Below are 18,440 nucleotides of genomic sequence, written 5' to 3'. Positions count from 1 at the left end.
TCTGGCCAAAAAGTGGTGTATGGAACTGCTGGAAGTCCTCACAAATATAACAGATTGGGTGTTCGGGGCGGCCATCAGCCTGACCTATCCACAGAAGAAAGCTCCTTCGAGTCTCAGAAGAGGAAAGAAGGGTCCCGAAATGCAAGTGAGAAAAAGACCTCCCAGAGTCCCACTGTTAATCTTGGTTCCAGTCAGTGACAGAAAAAATGATTAGGAGGTCTAGTGAGCTGAGCCCGAGAGAGGTGTGACGCCTTCTCTATAGCCGTAATTCAAGGAAGCTGATCAGGGAGGTCGGCTTGACAGGAGAGGTGTAAACACTTGACAGAGTCAGAAGGTGGCAATTCGTCCACCGTTGCTGCCGGCAGTGGTGAAGGACGCAAGCGAGAGGCCGGGAAGGAGAGTTGTGAGTAGGAAAATACAACAGCATTAGGGCCATTTCACGTTAGCGACACAGTAGTCCCTTCTCAGGTGAATGAGGCAGGGAGCAGAGGCATGTGAGGCAAGGAGCAGAGGCATGTAAGACAGGAGGGGCAACTGTCATGCAAACGGACGAAAGCCTGGGAAGGTGCAAAGCACCCGGCGGGCGCAATACTACCTTCAGCGAACGCGAAAGCGGGGAAGCCGTAAAGCAGGCTGCGGGAAGCTGCAAAGCAGGCGCGGGGAAGCAGCAAAGCAGGGCGTCGCAAACATACCTCTGATCAGAAAGCCGGAGGAGCTACTAGGCAGTGGCCCAAACGTACCGTTGCGGATTCGACTCACGGTAAGAGCAGTGTCACCGGGTGGACATACGTTATAACAAAATAGCTTGAACCGAGGAGGTCAACGGAAGGCCCGGATCAGCAATCTCGGTTCACAATAGTAAGCAAAGAATTGCAAACTACCCCGTTAAGCTTAAGCACAAAGCAAAGTTTATTTAAGCATAGGTACACTCTGGGGTGGGGGGTGGGGAGAAGGAGGGAGGAGGAGGAGGAGGGGGAGGGGGAGGAGGGGGAGGGAGAGAGAGAGAGAGAGAGAGTGAGTAGGCTGTTTCTGAGAGCGGGCTGTTTCAGCGAAGTGAAGCAAGGCCAAAGCAAATTTTATTGACCCAAAGGTACACTCTCAGAGGGAGAGAGAGCGGGCTGTTTCTGCGAATGGAAAGCAGCATTCCTATACACGCTTAAAGGTTCTTTAAAGGAGTATTTTGCAGGGAGGCGGGGGTGAGTGACAGGGGATCATTATTTGATTGACAGTCCCGAGCTATGTAACAAGTTTACTGCTGCGCATGCTCTCACCCTTGAATCGCTAAGAAACGCTCACGGTGGGGCGGGGCGGCAAAACCACATGTAGATTTTTTTATAATTATAGTATAATGAGTTTGGGTTTACTATAGGTTATACGCCTGTGTGGTCTGGGCATGCGCAGCCGGGGGGACCTCCCCTTGTGTTACTGTGCCCCCTCTATTATCAGGATAAGCTGCCCACCACACGACCATAGTTTTACCCGTCTGGGTGGTGTCAAGGGAGAATCCCCAGATGGCTGGGTGTGTGACTTGATTTCGTCTTGGTTTTCTCACCTCTGTCACCTCCTTGCTGCTAATGTCTAACTACCTAACAAAAGTACTACTTCCACCTAGGTATATCAGGTTATAAATTAAGCAGAGGATAATATTTGTAAGAGCCAGATATAACCAGAACTCATCGATGCTTGTGTTAATACAACATATGGAATCATTGTAGTTATGTGTGTGAATAAATTGGTCCTCAGGTTCTCTACCAGGTTTCATCCATATCCTTTGATGAATCCTCTCTGGCATCTTCAGCATCCATGGCAACAATGAAACACATAAGCCAATATCATACCATGAAGAGCTGGCAAGGTAGGGCATTTGGGGCATTTAGTACACTTAAAATTCATACCATATCGTTTTAGACATCAGTTAAAATTTTGTGAAATTACTGTTTTGCTCAAGATCAACATATCTACCATTTTGAGCGTGTACTTATATATTAGGCACCTTAACTATGTAATTGCAGTTAATCCTAACAGCAATATTATTATCTCCATTTTATTTATGAGGAAGCTGAGAAGATGTAATTTGCTTGAAGGCACACAACTAGCAAATAACAGAGCCAGGATTCAAAGCTGAGCCTGTCCGGCTCCAAAACTCAGTCAGACTCACATCCTTATACACTTCCACTCCAACTGTACTAAAGCAAGTGTCCCCCCCATTCCCCCACCAACCTTTTCCTTTTTTTCTTTGCCATTTTGATACATTCATTTGCAGTCTGTTAAACTGGCTTTTTATGTAGACTTTGTTTGTTAATGGATGTTAATACTTCTGTTCTAGAACTTGCTTTCCCTCCAGGGGGCCCAGGAACATTTCAAAGCCACATTGAGCAGTAACAAATATTTTCCTTAACAAATTTCTCACCTAGTCATAAAGTGATTGTGGATGTTGCCAGTGTATATTTGTGTTTACATCCTGACTGTGAGCATTAGGGCAGGAAAACATCAAAGTTTTGTGGGTGACAAATAATCACCTCTGATCTTCACTTCAAAGACAACCAAACAAACAAAAAAAGCCCTTCCCATCAACACCTTTGGGATTAATGTCAATTAAGCTTTCTCCTGAACTGGTCTATACAAGTATACACGTTATAACGAATGAAGCTTGTTAAGAAACCATAAACCTCTTCTAAAATGGCAGTAAAATACCTACAGCACACACATAATTTTTCCTGATGTATTATAAGAATTTTAGTAAATGGACCCTTTTTATGCCTTAGCCCTGATTCTCTAACCCCAATTTTTAAAAAGTGCCAATTAGGCCCCATCAAAAAGAGGGATGAGTGCTGTTTCTAAGCCCGCAAATCTAAACTGACATTTTCTGTAACGTCTGCAGAACTTTCCTTTCCTTCCTCTGCTGAGCCCACATCTAACTATTCCTCTTCGCCTGAGCACAAACTCAGCTTCACAAAGCCTTTTGTTCTGGATCTGGGACTTGTTCAAAATTCTCAAGTCTCAAGTCAGAATGGCCATCATCAAGATATCTACAAACAATAAATGCTGGAGAGGGTGTGGAGAAAAGGGAACCCGCCTACACTATTGGTAGGAATGTAAATTGGTATAGCCACTATGGAGAACAGTATGGAGGCTCCTTTAAAACTAAAAATAGAGCTACCATATGATCCAGCAAAATCACTCCTGGGCATATATCCAGAGAAAACCATGGTTCAAAAGGATACATGCACCCCAATGTTCATTGCAGCACTGTTTACAATAGCCAAGACACGGAAGCAACCTAAATGTCCATTGACAGAGGAATGGATAAAGAAGATGTGGTACATATATACAATGGAATACTACTCAGCTATTAAAAACAGTGAAATAATGCCATTTGCAGCAACATAAATGGACCTGGAGATTATCATACTAAATGAAGCAAGTCAGAGAAAGACAAAGATCATATGATATCGCTTATATGTGGAATCTAAAAAAGAAAAATTATACAAATGAACTTATTTACAAAATAAAGGCAGACTTAGAGAACCAACTTATGGTTACTTATGGTTACTGGGGTGGGGAGGGAATAGTGGTGGGGAGGGATAGTTAGGGAGCTTGGAACTGACATGTATGTACACGCTGCTATTTTTTTTTTTTTTTTTGCCGTACGCGGGCCTCTCACTGTTGTGGCCTCTCCCGTTGTGGAGCACAGGCTCTGGACGCGCAGGCTCAGCGGCCATGGCTCACGGGCCGAGCTGCTCTGCGGCACGTGGGATCTTCCCAGACCGGGGCACAAACCTGTGTCCCCTGCATCGGCAGGCGGCTCTCAACCACTGTGCCACCAGGGAAGCCCCATGCTGCTATTTTTAAAGTAGATAACCAACAAGGACTTACTGTAAAAACAAATAGAAATTAAAAAAAAAAAATTCTCAAGCCTACCTCCACCTCCATCTCTTCTGGGACATGGCAACCTGAGGAAGGAGGCCCTGCTCCTGGAACTCTTCTGGGGCTGGTTTTGTGTCTCATTTCTGTCTCCACAGTGCCCGGTGCTACCTTGACCACATCACTTACTGTCTGACCGTCATCCATGAACTCTTGGAGAACCAAGATTATGTTTGGATCATCTTTGTATCCCAGGCACGTAGCCCGGTGCTAACACAGCTGGTGCTCAATTAGTGCCTGTTGCCCAATTAAGTGCATGAATGGAAGTGAGACCACCCTTCACCCATGAGGCTGAAGATGAGAGTCCCCTTGAGTCTGGGGAAGGAGAGGGAGAACCCCTAGCGGTATATGTCATCTGGAGCAAGGACAGGCAGTTGGAGGATGTGATGTAGAAAGGTTAGAGGGAGGCAGAGGAAGTACACTTAGTAAGTAGAAAGGGGCTCATCAGGCACAGGCTAAGTTGAGGTAGATGATGAATGACAGCCATTAATGGGCACAGGCTAGAGCTTCAGGCCCCAGAGGGCTGATATCATTTTCCTTGTAATCAGTGTCCATGATGGATGCTATCCTTTTTAACTCTTCCCATCCAGCAGTGTTTGGCTGGGATTCTGTATTTCTGTATTATATATTTATGTGAGGTCTATGCTAATGTGGTAGTTCCCTCCTCTGTGTGATAAATGCTTAAAAGCTTCCTCAGTTGTGTACACATGACCTTCGTGATGGGTCTGCCCAAAAAGGAGCTTGGTAAGACCCCCCAGGCTGGATCAGATTAACTGTAAGTAATCTATTATTGAATTTGATTAAGGGCATTATGAAATACCTTAAAATGGTTTTTAAACATTTTCAATTAAAATGCCCTGAATTTAATAATTCATTCAGTCAACAAATATGTGTTGAGCTTCAAATGTGTGTTAGCTACTATGTTAGACCTAAGGAGATGGCCTCGTACAGCCCACAGTCTTAGTTAAAATTAAAGTAGGAAAAGTATATGTAAAAACGTTGCACTTTTCCCATTCCCTCTATACTTCTACAGCCACTGCCATGAAGAATATGGAAGAATGTGAACACAAGCAAAAGACAGAATATCCATTATTTTACATTTCATCTGGATTCTGGCATCTATAAAACGGGTGATTTCTCCTTTGAGTTTCTGAAATAAGATAAGACTTGATATGGGAGAATTTAATGAATATGGATTAATTTTCTTCATTATGTAAAATTCATCCCAGAGTCCAGATAACAAACATTAATAATAGCATGGCCAGAAGCACAAAGCAAATATGTTACATGGACTCAGTTGCAGTAAACAGAATTCACATCAGCAACTGCAGCTCAGCTGGTCTCAGAGCCCCAGAGGTAGGGAGAGGCTGCCCCTTCCTGCTCTGCTCCTTCTTCAAACTCATCCAGGAGAGAAGCCCTTCCTTCCCTGGGGAAGAAGAAGGAAGGGAGCAGAGACAGACAAGCATGTTATTCTACTAGAAATACCTCTGGAACCTATAGGCATAGGGAATTAAGCACTTCCCACTAACCAGCTACGTATTTTGAAATAGTTGATTTCGTTCCTTATGATTCTGACCTAGATTCTGTCTCTCAAAAACAAGTAAATCATAATGTGTATCTGACCTAATTGCGAAATAAGGACTGCGTTCTCCTACAGTGATGTAGACCAGTAACCATTACCTAGGATGGAAAAGATATTCTCTGACTAGTCAGCACTGCAAAAGCACCACGTTTAAGAATTTTTCTTCCTTCATGTACCATCAGTCCCAGGCCTGTGGCATCAGTATTGGGATTGATGGAAAGATCTCAGAGTGATCAACAATCATTCTAAAGCACATTGTCACAAACTTCTCAACTGGCTTGACATGTAAACACATGGACCATATCCTGACACACCAACTTACTTTTGGCATGTTTTTTCCAGCAAGCTAGCCTCATTCAACATGGCTTTAATAATGTATTTCAGTCTTATTAATCTTACTGCAAATAACAGTTTTGAAAAAACAAATAGACCTCAATTTATAAGGCAGCCCTTTCACTTCCTTCCTACTGTTTTATCACTTGAAAGATTTATCTTATTCTCCTTTTGTTTAAATTTGGATACTGGAATGTTAAAGAGCAGCTGATAAAGTACATATTCCAGACTTTAAAGTTTTAGCCTAATATTAACTCGTCAGAAAAACAAAGATCCAGCAGATTTTCATTTTTCATGAAAATATAGCAATAAAAAGGCATCTACAGTTACAAAACAGGTCAAGGTCATTTGTGGCTCTCATTAATCTTGCCCCTCCTGTGAAAAAGGCTAAAAGCATTGCCTGCATTTTGCAGATGGAAAGAAAGTAGTACGTTCTATCTTTCTCTGGGTATAATAGCAAAGCCTGTGGTAGAGCCAGAAATAGAAGCTGGAGGGATTCGTGTTCCTTTTCTGATGTAGAACAGGACTCATCTGAAGCAGTCTCATTAAATTGTGCTACTGAAAAAGCAGGTCTAGCTCTTCACTCCATTTTCTTTAATATAATTAAATAGTACATTTTTTGCTGTACTTTCAATTGGATACCTTATGCTAATTAGTTTAACTGGCCAAATATAATTTATATACTACTTTCATAGAGTACATTGGATGCTAAGCATAATGGATGTTGACTAAAAATATATATTCACAACCTAAAAGTTGAGAGTTATGTATTATTTGGTGGAAATTTTTAGGACTTCAAGCCCAGGAGGCAGCATCTCCAGTAACCCTGAGAGAACTGCTCCAAGGAGGCGAGGTAAGGGCCAGGACATATAGGAGTTTTGCAACAAAGGGCAGGTAGTCTGAATGTCAAAAGATTATTGTAAATTAAAGAAAACCAGATATCTCAAGTTTAGGAATTTAGCGCTTTTCTATGCATAGGAAGATGCAAGAATCTGGGCTCACTGAAGTCATTCCTTTGATATGCACCTCAGCTCTCCAGGCCAGTATCCAGTGTTTTCACATTGGTGTTAACTCAGAACTCACCATAGGGAGTGGCTGCAGTCTGCTGGCTGCTAGATGGCAGGTATTCTTTTCCTTCCTGAGTTCCCTCGGGGCTCACCAGGTTATCTTCGGATGCGGCTGCAATCGCTAATGACTGTGACATCCTTTGTTTACTGACATGGCAGGCAATTTTCCATTTCTCATGGATAACATGTAATTATTTTAAAGAGCGCTTTTTTTTAAGAAAAAGCAATGTTTAAAATCCAGTATAATCAAATACTATAGGACAGCAAGTACCATTGTTCAGGTTCAGCTGGTCAACATGCAACTTCTAATATGGCTATCAACATAATTCTAGATTTTCTCAGAGTTCTAATTGAATTCTACAATCACTTTTAGGGAAAAGCACCTTCAAAGCTACAGAAATTGAGAATTCCATGCTGCCATCCTGTGTCCACCATTTGGCCATTGCAGCTATGATTTGTTTCCTTCCTTAAGGTTATGTTTGTGTACACATGTTGGGGAGGAACCTGACCCACTGTTTGGATGTGCTCACAATTCCTAATATGTTTACCAGCCACCTAAACTATTAGAGTGGCAGGAGAACAGCTCTCACAAAATATTAGCAATATGTGGGTCCTCTGGTACAAAATGAGAAATTGTGTACCCAGTAGGTGGCTGAAAGGAGTAAATAAGCTAATCTGTGTAGAGCAGTTAAAGGAGTTCAGAGCATGTAGTAAGTGGGCAATAAAGGTTAGCTCTTACTGTCTTCAACATGCTGGCCTGAACACATGCCAGCCTTGCAGACGTCAACTTTTACTGACCTGCATGTATACAGCACATTATTAATGAGCATTATTTATGGGCAATATTATGGTCTACAAGATCTGGCAGCCACCAGCATCTCCAGATTACCCCGCCCTCCACACCCCAGTCCCCTACCCCCAAGCCCAGTTTATATCATGCCTATCCTGCATCTCTCTCCATCCCCATCTGTTGGCTTTTTGTGCAGAAGTCACAGCAGCCTTCGTACATTTCCATGAATGCGCTGAGCTCCTTCCTGGAGCCCACACTCTGCACATGCTCTTCCCTCTACGTGGAACTAAACCCCAGGCTCCTCTGCTTTGCCTCATAAACTCGTCTTCAATTTTCTGCTTAATCACCCCTTCCTCAACCTCACAGCTGAGTTTCTGACCTCCATCTTAGCTGTTAAGTGGTAATTTCACGTTTTAAAAATGTGATTCTTGTATTAATGTGTTTTACCCATTAGACTAAAAGTTCCACATGGGCAAGGTCCATCTATGATTTGTTCTGTTTCTTTTTCTTACTATCTATGTACCTCTAGGTCTACCACAGGGCTTGGCATATGGTAGTTGTCAATACATATGAGTTCTATAAATGAATAAACACAGCCCAACAGGAGGCAATTCCTTCCAAGGACTGAGCATTTCTCTCTTTCCACTTTATTTCACAATCACTGTTCCCCTCACCCCTGGCTTTACTCAGCTATACTGTGAAAACACCCATGTTTTGGAAGGTAAAAATAGCTTGGGGAAAATAAAATGTAATTTCATTTAAAAGGGAGAGGGAGGAAAAGAGACATCAATGAAATAAACAGTTATAAATGGGGCAGTGAATCAGCATAAGCAAAGGGCAGTGTGAATAGTGGTTACACCCATTTCTTGAGCCAGACTGAAGAGCAAAAGAGAGAGAAATTTGAAGAGGCAGGAGATAAAAAATAAACAGCCTGGGAGGGCTGAGGAAGCCAATAGGACTGGAGCCCAGACCAGAGCAGTGGGATTGGTGCCGCTCTAGGGGAAGGGTCCCCCCCAGCTGGCAGAACACTGGGAAGAATAAAGCAGGCTGCAGGCCTATTCAGGGCTGGGAGAGGAGATCTGGGAATCTGAAGGGTTTGAAGACCACTATCCCATCCCCATGACAGCCTCCTTCCCGAGCATCCTCTCACTAGTGACTGCCACCAGGACTGTGGCCCATGTGTCCCGCAGCCCAGGGCCATTGTCCTTGTCCATCTTGGTCCCCTCTGCAATATGGATCCAAATAGGACCCTACTCGGGATCTCTGGTAAAGAGCCTTCCATCATATTTAGTCATTTCTACAGTGAAATATATTTTCCAAAGCAGCACGGTAACTAGTCATGATAAGTCTTACTTCTTTGTTTCTTAGTGCCATAAGGGGCATTTGTTCACAGCAAAGACTACTGTCTCTATCTTTAGTTTTCCAAGTTATAATAAAATACTTAGGTTTTTCTCCTTATCACTTATTACCCTACGACACTTTATTTTTACATCTTGATTTTGTTTTTGTTCTCCACTAGAATGTCAAAGGCCTTTGTTTCGCCTTTTAAAGACTAGAAGGGTGCATGGCACATAGTAGGCACTCAAAATAAATTAAACTGTGGCATAGGAACGAGCAGCTCAGCATTCTAGGGGGTTGTGTGACTGGGAGCCCTGGACCAGGCGCTAACCCGAGGAGAGGATACAGGAGAAGCCCTCGCTAGGAGAGTTCTTGTGGAAGGAACGTTGGCCTGGGAGAACCAGATGCACGAGGGCTAAGGCCTGGGGAAGCTCCAGGTAAATCCCGGTTTCCGCGCGCGGACTCCCCGAGCCTCCAAAAAGCACGCTCGGCGCACTGTCAGCTAGTTCTCCCGCCGCAGCCGAAGTCGAAAGGGGCCCCGCCCCTGTCGGCCCGAGATTTCTCTGGGATTGGTTGCCTACCCCACGGCCCTCCTCCCGTCCCGCCCCCTCCCCAATCGTCCCGGGGATTGGCTGCCCGCCCCGCAGCCCTCTTCCAGGTCCCGCCTGACCTGCTGGGTCTCAGCGGGTCGTGGGTCTCTTTTTCCCACGGAGTTGGGCGGTGAGTGTTACCCTGGTCTCCGGTCTCTTGGCCTCTTGGCCTCTTGCGGGAGGGAGGGTTCCCGGCCGGTCCGCGGGCCCGGGTGGGGCTGGGCTCGCCTCGCCGTCCCCTCGAGCTTTGCCCACCCGGAGCTCGGCTGCTCCCGGCGGCCAGAACGCAGGAGTAGAGCAGCCCTCGGCGGCCCGGGGAGGGGTGGGAGGGAGGGGACGGCAGTGGCCGTCCCGGGGCCGCGCGAGGCACACACACTGCGCCCAGCTTCCCGGAGGCTTCCCGGCCTGCTGGCCCGCGTGGTAACAAGTTTGCGCTTTGCTTCCCCAGGGCGCAGCCTTGGCTACTTTGCAGTGGGTTCGGGCCAGGCCCAGCCTGCGGTGGCAACAGCGAGTCTCGGACCGACCGTGAGCCTGGGGAGTTTGTCTCCAACGACTGCGGGTGCAGTGGCCTGAGTTCTAAGCGCAGGTATGTATCTGTCTTTGAGTGAAATGAAATGACCTGGGCTCGAGCACGTGGCCAGTGACGACTGGAGGGTTCCCAATCACGTGTTTGGTGCAAAGGCCCGAATCCGGCTCTCCTTTAACAAAGGAAACGGACGTTCACAAGCAGAACAGCTGCTTCTAGTGGGTTTTCAGACTCGGTTAAAGAAACTGCTGAGGTCCACTGACACTGACGAGAGAGGAATGCAGGAAATCATAGAGAACACTGAAAAACCCAAATCGCCCTTTCCTGTGCCCTTTTAAGGTTGACGCAGTGTCTTAAGAGGCTAACACAGAAGGGCAAAGAAAGTCTCCATAAAACCCAGAGAAGAGATTGTAGAACTCCTCTTTGGATCCTGTCTGGAGTCACAGCTGAACCAAAAGGAAATTTCCTTTCATTGTGAGCACCTTTGTGATATTTTTACACAGCTCAGAGCGGAAGTGATGGAGTCAAACTTAACCTTAGCATTGATAGTACAAGTGTTGGTATTTGTCATTGAAGGCAGGGACAACCCACTAGAATGATATAAAGACTATAAATTGAGAAGAACATCTAAATGCACCAGCTGACAAAGGTCATAAAACCTCCAGAGTCACACTTCACTGGGTAGAAATAATAGTTACCTCCTCCTGTCATGAAGTATCTCAGGGTATGCAAAAACTCACCCCAAATGCTTTGACTCAAACTTTTGTCCATCCCTCTCCCAAGGATGAACAATTATGCGAATCTTTATGGGCATCTGGCTCTTGCCACCAATGGATTACCAACTTTGCTGTCCCTGCCAAACCTTTATATGCCTTCCTCCCAGATATACCACAGAATCCTTTACTGAAGCATTGAAATTCACATTGTCCATCTCCTAGCCCTCAGATTACTCAGTTTTGACAAACCTTTCCACCTATATTGATTGTCATGAAGAGTGGGATAGATGCAGGTATTCCAGGACAACCTTTTCCTTTTCACATATACCCCAAAGAATATTTCTCATGTCAGTTGGACCCTGTGTCATCAGACATGCCCCTCTGCCTAAGTACATTAATTTGGCTGCCACCCTGATTCACAAGCCAGTAGCCTTACACAAGTTTACCCTTTTCACCTTTTTGTTCCCATGCTGTATCAGTTCTTACAAGTCCATGAAACACAACACCTCTCTACTCAATGAAAGACCACCTATGAACAGGCCCGTTAACTACCCCTCCATCATCTTGCACCTCTAATACTCTTAAACCCCTCATGATAAAGAGCCATTCCACATGGTTACCTTACAACCATCGAGATGATTTCTAAACCACAAGAAGACCTCTTGGACATGTCCTTTAGCAAGCCAGACATGCTCTTCTGTGTGATGACTCTTGTAAACAAAATTTTCAGGGAAGCTAACTGTTCCACAGCAAACACTTGCTGCATGCTGCCTGCTAGAAAATCAGCCCAAGCTACAAAATTCATAGCTCTTCCTAGGGCTGATACATTGGCAAAAGGGAAAGCTGCAAACATTTACACTGACTAGATAGGCCTTTAGAGTCTGTCAGGCTGTTAGCACACTTTGGCAGTTCCACAGATTCTTGACCTCTGCAGGTACTGGTACTTCCTACAAATTATTTCCCAGTGTACCACCTATAAATCTTACCAAGTTTCTGGAGGTAACCAGTGTAGCTCAGGGAGTCCTCCAAGACCCACAGTGTCCTTTATGGCACTCCAGGTGGACGTTATAGACTTCTTCAGCCCTAGGCTCTTTTCACTGTTTAGTTATTGTCTGCATGTTTAGTGGATGGTCTGTGCTAGCCAGCTAGACATACTGATGCCACAACAGTTGTAACAAACTTAATAACTTAGATTATTCCTTGTTTAGGCATTTCTTTATGAACTGAATCTGATGAAGGAACTTTTTTTAAAAAATTTTTAAATTTTTCATACAATTTTAAAGGTTACACTCCATTTACAGTTGTTGCAAAATATTGGCTGTATTCCCCGTGTTGTACAGTACATCCCTGTAGCCTACAAACCCAATAGTTTGTACCCTCCAGTCCTCCACCCCTATATTGCCTCCCCCCGCCTCCACTGGTAACCATTAGTTTGTCCAAGGAACTCACTGTACAGCAGAAACAAATCACTTGCTCACAAAGACTCTGAGAGGATATTCATTAACATTTCATACTCCCTACCATCCCTTATCCTCAGGAAGGAAGACCTTAAAATGTAGACATGAAAAAGAATGCCGGGGGGGGAAATAAATCTATCTAGAAACTAGACTTATATGGCTAGAAGCATTATCTCTGGCCCTTATACAGATCCAGGATACTCCAAATGGACCCCTTTTGAAATAGTTTTTAGTCACCCCAGTGCCAGCTGGCATCTCTAAACCTTCCATTCCTGGATTGGGCAAGTAACATGGGGACTTGAGCGAACAATTCAGTACTCTGACTGGTTATATACAAGAACTTCTATACTTGGTGCATCTCATCAACAGGTGAAAAAAAGCATAATCCTCACTGACAGGCCTTGCCATCCCTTTCTTCCAGGAGATGAGTATACATCAACATTTTTAGAAGAAAACGTACATTGTCACCCTGCTGGGAGAGGCCTTAGGAAGTACTGCTGACCATCTACCCTGTCATCAGAATAAAAGTCCTGGATTCACATGAGATACCAAGCTAGATCCATATCCTCACCACCCCCCCCAGGACAATTAGAAGGCCATCCCTATGTGTGACCTTAAATTGAGCATTTCAAGAGCTTACTCAGGCTCCAGAAGCAGGCGACACCACGAAGTAGACAGCTTTACCCAAGATCTCTGATCAAGAATTTTGTCTCCATTTCTCTTCCCTTGCAAACCTCTGCCTGACCTGCAGAATTTTCTGACATAGAAATTTAAACAAAACCCTTCCTCTTTCAGTTACAGAAGGACTGACTGGAGGTTGCTTGTCTAAACCTGTCCTCCCTCTGTTCCCCCACTACAGGCTCCCTTTCAGACTATGTCTTGGTTCAGCGAATTCTTACTGCTTTTTCAACAGTTTTAGCATGGCCACAACACCCATTCACACCAATCTTTCAGACCCTGGCCACCTTAACTAATCAGTCTAATGGCTGGTTATGTCAGCATCTAAGTAACACACCAGAACCTGAACTAGGTTTTGTCCCTGCCAGTGCAAGCACCTGGTGGACCCATTCTGGACAGTGGATGTATGGAAGGTACTCTGCTTCCTCCTACGGCAGAGTGACTTGGCATTGGGGAACCCCCATGGAAGCTCGAGGTCCGTCCTTCACTCAGGTGAGGGTATTGGAGGGAGAATTTTCTCTTTGTATTGAAAATAAAAATAGCACCAGACCCTTCCTAGGTAACATACCAAAACAATACTGTAATCAAACACTGTGGTTTGATTCCACAGATGACACCTTCAAATCCTCCAAAGACGGTATAAATGAGTTCCAGACTGATTATTATAATGATGCAAATGTTTGCCTAGTCACTGGATAGTATTCCTGGTCTGCAGGCCACACAAATAGGACCTGGAACAGCTCAGCTATTCCCCTGGTTGGTCTGCCCAATACCCCAGGCCACAAATGGGTCGACCAAAATTCTGGAATGACCTTTCTCGATAGCTGCCAAAACCAGACTGAAGGTCTCTTCTTACCAGATATTTCATAGCCTGTTTTGCTCTTACAGCCTGACAGAGGCACATGGGAAATGGAGATATACAGATACCAACATAACTAATGACAAAGGCCACTGTGGACACCAAACTCCAACCTAGTAGCTCACAGGTTCGAACCACTCTGACCTTGTTTGTGAACACCTCTGGTCTGTTTTATTTTATGTGGCAATAAGGTATATAAAGGGTTCCCACCTAAATGGTCAGGGCGATGTGGACTTGGCTACCTGACACCTTCCCTCACTAGTTATCCCACTTTAAATGCTAGCCAGATTACAAACCTGGGCTCCTTCAGGCATAAAGTAGCACCACGCATCCAACCAGACATTGTAGGCAAGCCACTCATGTATCGCAATACTGATTGATTAAGGACCCTTTTTCCAAGCTTGAAAACTTCTGATCTAGAAGAAGCAATTCTGAACATTTCCAAAGTCATGGAACAAGGATTCACTGGCACCCCGCAGACCTTGAAAGCACGTCCGTCATGGGTTAGCAGTTTCGCCTCTGTGCTCTGAAATCGCCGTCTCCTGGCTACACAGGCTGCCCAACAGGGAACATAGTGTGCCATCATTGGCAGACCGTGCTGCTTGTATGTAAATGAACCAAAAGAAGTACAGGATAGTTTGAACCGTATAAGAGAACAGGTTGACATCCTACATTAAATGAGTGAAGCACCATTGATTGATTGGACTGACCTTGAGAATAAGAGACTGGTTCAGTAAAAGATGGGGCTATGTGTTGGGATTTGCTCTTTTATGCATATTCATCCTTGTTATCTGTGTTTTTGTTCACAGATCTCTTACCTCCCGACTTCTAATCCATGTCTCCCCACAGCAATCTCCCCAGCTCCTTGCCTATGAAACTTCATGATAGGTTATAACAGGGAAATGAAGGGACTAACCTCACCAAAATGGCATAATGACTAGTGAAACAGACCATCTGAACAAACAGCAGCTGCTGGAAAAAAATAAAAGAAAAACACCAAAACAAAAAATTTTCTCTGAAAATTTTTTACTTCCCTTTGATAAGTAAAGCAGGTCTTTCTAAGTATTCAGCTGCTGTAAGCCCTCTCTGGCATCAGGACCTGCCAACGAACTGTGTAAATACATCCTGGGAGAACCTTCCATACTTTCGCACTGAGGCCTTAATACCTTTCCCCACCCCACCCCCATCCTATTAAGCTGGTATATAAATCCTTATTCCTTACAGCATGCTCTTGCCTACATGTATAATAATCTTTGCTCCTATTAATCTGTTAATTCACAGGCCCCCAAGTACTTCAACCTAAGTTGGTAAGGAAAAAGTTTTCGTCCCAGTAACACTTTTTAGACTTTTCTGGATAGACCAGAGAATGTGTTCAAATACATAAGGGAATTTGGAAACCTTGGTTTTGTTGGAAGGTGAAAGAATCCAGTGTACATGTACACAGGCTCTGTGGAAATCCTTTTAAATTTGTCTCAAACAGTGTGTTTAATAACTGACTGAAAACTGTCTCTTTATTTCCCTTAGGGAGAAAGCTGTGGACCATTTAATGTGGGATGATCTGCTGTACTCTCCTGATTTCCCGTGAGCATTTAATCTACGGTCTAAGGGTCGTTTGTCTGGTATGAGTTGTAGCTGTCTTATGATTATGGGCAGCAGCAGCGAGGGGGGCTGTAGGGAACAAGTGGAGGTAGCATTTATTGTATTGCACGTGTCACTCCGTTGCTCCTGTCCTTACATTATTCCGTTTAATTCTCACACAGTGTTCTTCCCGTTTTACAGATGAATAAATTGGAAGGGTAGATAACTTGCTAAAGATTATACCATTACTGGGACTTCCTGGTGGTCCAGTGGTTAAGACTCCACACTCCCAATGCAGGGGGCATGGGTTCAATCCCTGGTTGGGGAACTAAGATCCCATGTGCCATGCAGCGCAGCCAAAAAATAAAACAAAGACTATATCATTACTGAAAATAAGAGGAAGATGCAGAGCTGGTATCTAGTATGCAACCTTTCATAGAGCAGAGGAAAGAAGAAAAAATACACAGTCATTCCTTGGAGATATTGTGGGTTTGGTTCCAGACCACTGCAATAAAGGGAGTCGCACACATTTTTTTGGTTTCCCTGTGCAAATAAAAGTTATGTTTACACTATACTGTAGTTTGTTAAGTATGCCGTAGCAACATGTCTATAAAACAATGCACATCCCTTTATTAAAAATAGTTTCTTGTGGGCTTCCCTGGTGGCGCAGTGGTTGGGAGTCCGCCTGCCGATGCAGGGGACACGGGTTCGTGCCCCGGTGCGGGAAGATCCACATGCCGCGGAGTGGCTGGGCCCGTGAGCCATGGCCGCTGAGCCTGTGCGTCTGGAGCCTGTGCTCCGCAACTGGAGAGGCCACAACAGTGAGAGGCCTGCGTACTGAAAAAAAAAAAAAGTTTCTTGCTATAAAATGCTAACCATCACCTGAGCCTTCATCAGGTCAATCTTTTTTGCAATAGTGACTTCACAGATCACCATAAGAAACATAATAATAATAATGAAAATGTTTGAAATATTGCGAGAGTTGCCAAAGTGTGACACAGATGCAAAGTGAGCAAATGCTGTTGGAAAAATGGAACCAACAGACTTGCTCCACAAAGGGTTGCCACAAACCGTCAATTTGTAAAATATGCAGTATCTGCAAAGTGCAGTAAAGTGAAGCAATAAAACGAGGTATGCCTGTATGTATACTTACATATACTTACTCAACTTTGCAAAAAGACAGCTGAAAGTTGAATATAAATGAACTAATGAACATTATAGCAAATTGACAACTTCACATAGAGAAAATTATTTCAAAAGTTGTTTCAAGCTATGCCAAAAAATGAACAGTATTCTGGGTACATCCTTAGAAGTGGGTTTATTGTTCTTAGTGATATTGGTATCAAAAGAAGATAAAATATGAAAACTGTTCCAGTGGTACAGGGCATAGTAAGGGGGGCTCCTGATCAGAGTCCTCTGTCTGTTCCTTTCCTGTGTGTGTAAGCAAACAGTAGTTAAACTCTTGTACTGAAACTAGGGAAACCATTAAAAGATGAGCATTCAGCTTTCATTATTGGGTATTTTGTCGTACCTGGATAGATGAGGGTCATGGGATGTTTAGAATTAGAGCGGCAGGATTGTTCTAAGCAATTGGGGGAAGTGATAGGAAAAGAAATCTAGATTCTTGACACAATCTCAATTTTCTTCTGTAAAATGGAGAAAAACAGTAAAGGTTAGGTAGGCCACTACTGCTTTCTCCGTGGCCTTTTTGACAAAAACTGATATAAAGTTTCTTGTTATCGAATTTCCTTTCAGGAGAAGATTGATAGCTACTGACCCTTGGAATTCAGTGCTCAAGGGTCACTTTTATTTATTTTTAATTTTTTAATTTTTTAATTTTTTTTTTTTAGTGGTACGCGGGCCTCTCACTGTTGTGGCCTCTCTAGTTGCAGAGCACAGGCTCCGGACGCGCAGGCTCAGCGGCCATGGCTCACGGGCCCAGCCGCTCCGCGGCATGTGAGATCTTCCCGGACCAGGGCACGAACCTGCACCCCCTGCATCAGCAGGCGGACTCTCAACCACTGCACCACCAGGGAAGCCCTCAAGGGTCACTTTTAAAGAGGTTTGAGACAGACTAGATTATAAACTTATTTGTATACCTATTGTCTGTTCTCTGGTAGAATGTAAGCTTCACAAGGACAGGCATATTTGTTGAATTACAATGAAGAGGGTTGTAGTGAGGATTAAGTAATGCATGTAAAGCTGACCTTGGGCATTGCTTAACTAAATGTAAGATGGAGTTCACTTACAGCCAACATGAGTAGCAGGTTTGAACTTTGGCATTGGTTGTTGTCAGATGTAAATTTCCAAAAACTTATGAATAAAGTTGATTATATGCCATTTTGGAGTTCTGATCATGGCTTACTTTGTTTCCCTTTTCAAGTGTTCGGGTACATTAGAAACTTTATGCATATATGCAAATCTACTTATTCAGCCCTTATTTCACACCATTGATATCTAACAAAGTTAGGAGGAAAAGTTATGAAATGAGAGTGTAGTAATTGGAATGTTAGAAAATGTCTATTGGAAGGATAAGGTCTTATTCTATCAACTGGCATGAGTGATTTCGAGGTGTGTTTAGCCACACAATATTGCGTTAAAGGATATGCACCTTTTCTGCTTCCTTATGTAAAGTTTGTAGGGCATGAAAAGTTATAGAAAATAGTTTCAAAATTATTAATGGACATATTTTTGATACTTGGATCTTAAGTTATTTTGTAGGAAAGATACTCTCTTTCCATCATTTTGTAACAGATGGAGCACAAGATACATTGGTTGGCAAAAGAGTTTATTAGCCAACTGAAAAGCCTCAGATGTTTTAACAATTCATTGAATTATTTATCAACATTCACCAAGACTCAATGAAAGATGCCGGAAAGCGGGGGCCATTGTAATCAATTCTGTTAGAATTAAGAGTACTCCTTTGAATGATATTTGTTACAGTGATAAATGATTTGAACACCTTAATTTACAAATAGAATTAAGATGGAAGATAGCTTCAA

At 43.7% G+C, this 18,440-nt stretch overlaps 1 long non-coding RNA gene and 1 other non-coding gene across 11 annotated transcripts; both read left to right on the top strand.

Annotated features, from left to right (window-relative positions):
- The first annotated feature begins 370 nt into the window (after nt 1–370).
- LOC131757980 (uncharacterized) lies at nt 371–17,778 on the top strand. 10 transcript variants are annotated; one of them, XR_010841060.1, is made up of 10 exons: nt 371–760; nt 1,744–1,855; nt 4,023–4,119; nt 4,958–5,054; nt 6,631–6,692; nt 8,226–8,417; nt 9,216–9,471; nt 10,073–10,210; nt 15,385–15,441; nt 17,289–17,778. It is a non-coding gene; the product is annotated as an uncharacterized lncRNA (long non-coding RNA). The 10 variants fall into 10 exon arrangements; XR_010841063.1 differs by lacking the exon at nt 8,226–8,417 and adding an exon at nt 13,370–13,493 and having other exon boundaries at nt 17,289–17,777; XR_010841057.1 differs by lacking the exon at nt 8,226–8,417 and adding an exon at nt 12,745–13,493 and having other exon boundaries at nt 17,289–17,777.
- On the top strand, nt 10,477–10,598 carry LOC131759041 (small nucleolar RNA SNORA26). Its single transcript, XR_009336374.1, has one exon. It is a non-coding gene; the product is annotated as a small nucleolar RNA SNORA26 (small nucleolar RNA).
- Nucleotides 17,779–18,440: the final 662 nt, after the last annotated feature.

This window comes from Kogia breviceps, chromosome 6 (genome assembly GCF_026419965.1).
Source record: "Kogia breviceps isolate mKogBre1 chromosome 6, mKogBre1 haplotype 1, whole genome shotgun sequence".
Classification (NCBI taxonomy): Eukaryota; Metazoa; Chordata; class Mammalia; order Artiodactyla; family Physeteridae; genus Kogia; species Kogia breviceps.
The sequence above is the reverse complement of the archived record's forward strand: the minus strand, read 5'-3'. Positions and strand labels throughout refer to the sequence as shown.